The 3,051-nt window shown below is 35.5% G+C and overlaps 1 non-coding gene across 1 annotated transcript; it reads left to right on the plus strand.

Annotated features, from left to right (window-relative positions):
• The first annotated feature begins 2,495 nt into the window (after window positions 1-2,495).
• Window positions 2,496-2,566, plus strand: Trnag-gcc (transfer RNA glycine (anticodon GCC)). The gene has a single exon. It is a non-coding gene; the product is annotated as a tRNA-Gly (tRNA).
• Window positions 2,567-3,051: the final 485 nt, after the last annotated feature.

Genomic DNA, 3,051 nt, shown 5'->3' on the forward strand with positions numbered 1-3,051 from the left:
TCCATTTTGCTGTGGAGTGTATTCGATAGTAAACTCTTGTCGTATACCTTCGGCTTTGAGGAAACTTCTCATAGCATTGCTTGTGTATTCAGTTCCATTGTCACTTCGCAGACATTTAATTTTCTTACCAGATTGATTTTCCATTAAACGTTTATATTCTTTGAATTTTTCTAAAACTTCGCTTTTATGTTTTAGAAAGTAAATTTCGCACCATCGACTCTTGTCATCAATGAATGTGAGAAAGTAACGTGAGCCAGCAAAAGATTGCGTTTTCATCGGCCCGCATACGTCACTGTGTACTAACTCTAAAACATCCATGGCTTCACGAGTCGACTTCTGAAATGGTTTCTGTGTCTGCTTTCCCTGAATACAAGTACTGCATGAAGTTAAGTTTGTTTTCGTATTTGCGTTTATTCCAATAACTTTTTTCTTGTCAATAACTGCCTTTAGATCTTTTTCGTTTAAATGGCCAAAAGCTTCGTGCCAATCTTGAAGTGATGTTGGTTTCATGTTGGCGATGGCTGTAAATTCAAAGGGTTCTTCAACGTAATAAAGATTCTCTTTCCGCTCCGCAACGAAGATTCTTGCGCCTGTCGAAGCATTTTTTACAATAGCTTTATTTCCGGTAAATGTCACGTCAAGACCATGCTGAGTCATTTTTGGCACTGACAACAAATTTGTTCGGAGGTCCGGCACATACAATGTTTCGTTAAGTGTAACATTACAACCGGTATTCGATTTGATTTCCACTATTCCGCGCCCTTCTATTTTCGTAAAGCTCTCATTCGCTAACGCTAACGTTTTGCCGTTTAAGGTTTTAAACTGTCGAAATTTTTCACGCAATGCACACATGTGCGACGATGCCCCTGAATCTAGACACCATCTGCCACTCATATTTACGCTGCTTGCACCTAAAACGATTTCTTCAACTTTGCACGACGAATAGTTTTGTTCTTGCCTCTGTTGTGGCTTTCTGTGCTTGAAATTTTTGGATTTACAATCTCTTGCTTTGTGGCCTATCTTTCCGCATGTGTGACAAGCGTATTTGAAAGTTTGTTTCTGTTGATCTTCCCTTGCTGTGTTTGGTGGTCGACCTCTGCTTTTATTTAAGTTACGTCTATTCGCATACAATACGTCTTCGGGATCTGCTTCTTCATGTCGTTTCCGTGCTTCGAACTCCTCTAATAATTTCACTTTCAGCATTTCTAGTTTCGGTAGTTTTTCTTGCGTCTCAATTGCAATTCTGAACGTTTCGTATTCGTTAGGAATGCTATACAATAGCAGGATGGTCAATAGTTCATCTATGACGACCATATCCATTTCTACAAGCTTATCAACAATGTCGAAAAATTTTCGCAAATGTTCGTGCATATCATCACCGGGTGTCATTTTGTGCAATATGAGCGATTTGAGCAACATTGCTTGACGTGCTGGTCCGCGGGATTGATATACCGAATGAAGTTTATCCCAAATATCTTTCGATGTACGACATTGTTTAATTTGCTGTAATTCGGTTGGAGAGATTGATAATACCAAATCTGACCTTGCTTGGGCATCGCTATCTATCCATTCGTTCACTGCTTCGGGTGGCGCTTCTGGTTTTATACAGCTGCCATTCACGTATTTCCACGTCCCATTTTTTATTAAAATGGCCTCAACCTGTATTTTCCAGGTATCAAAATTTTCCTTATTCAGACGTTCAATATTAATTGCCGAAAAACTCATTTTTCAGTTTACACTTCACTTTTTTTTTTTCGTTTCTATGGATTTCTATTTTCTTCTGTTGTCAAGATATTTTCTTTGTTTCGCAGTTGTGGTTAAATGGGAACTATCCAGGCGCAGTGGAAGCGTGCTGGGCCCATAACCTATTAAAAATATCGCAGAGTCTTGTTCGAACGTGTTCTTTATTTGAACAACCAGGAAGTGAGAAAAAATGTGTATTTAATGAATTGACATAAATGACATTTAAGTCTAAGTAATATGGGTGATGCCAGATTTGTGATACATTATCCATTTCAACATTTGATTATTTTTCAAAAGAAGAATTGTTTGTTAAAAAGTAAATTTTACCCTAAAAAATTAAAATAAAACTGTAAGTTGTTAAACATTAAAAGACAACAAAAATTCTTTCCCAAAAAATTTTAACAAAAAAATATATAATTAAAGTATTTAAAAGAAATATTTTATTTTAAAAAGTAAAAAAAAAAACTTGAAATTGTTAAAAATCAAAAGAAGGAAACTTTAAAAAGTAAATTTTATCTTAGAAAAAAAAAAAAAAAATTAAGTTGTAAAACATTAAAAACACAAAAATTTGTATCCCAAAATTTTTGAACGAAAAAATAAAAAAGAAGTTTCGAAAAAGAGCCATATTAGCTTTTTAAATAATTTGCAGAATAGTTTCCATACAAAAATGTTTCTTCAAAAAAATGATATGTAAAAAAAAAATTAAAAAACACTTAAATTTGTATAAATATATAGAAACAGAGTTACCAACAGCATCGGTGGTTCAGTGGTAGAATGCTCGCCTGCCACGCGGGCGGCCCGGGTTCGATTCCCGGCCGATGCATAATAATATTTTTTTATATAGAAAGTAAAGTTTTGCCGTAAATGGACGGCTTTTTTTTAATATTTTCACTATTGGTTTGCTGAATTACTTTTATTAATCTCCATAAGGGGGCCAGATAAGAACGAAAGGCGTATAATTTAAAGAAAAATAAAACAATTCGTGCGTCAGCACAATCCTATGCGGAGGTAGGTACATATCCAACCGCAATATAAGTCAAATTGACTCTTTGACGATGTGCACAGCGGAACCGAATTTGCAATACTGGTCGCTCCAGCAGCTCTGTTTTCTTCGCACCAATCTCCGTGTGGTTGGTAGTTTAACGTCTAAGAGGCACAGTTTAATTATGAAAAAAGAAAAAAGTGGAATACTCAGACATTTTGTGGATTTTCATTCCGTAATTTAAAGAATAGTGAAAGAAGTGCGTGTAGCGTAGTACACATAACAAAAGTGAAACTTTGAAGGCAGACAAAGAAAGAGGGAGAGAA

Source organism: Anastrepha ludens, chromosome 5, assembly GCF_028408465.1.
Source record: "Anastrepha ludens isolate Willacy chromosome 5, idAnaLude1.1, whole genome shotgun sequence".
Lineage (NCBI taxonomy): Eukaryota > Metazoa > Arthropoda > Insecta > Diptera > Tephritidae > Anastrepha > Anastrepha ludens.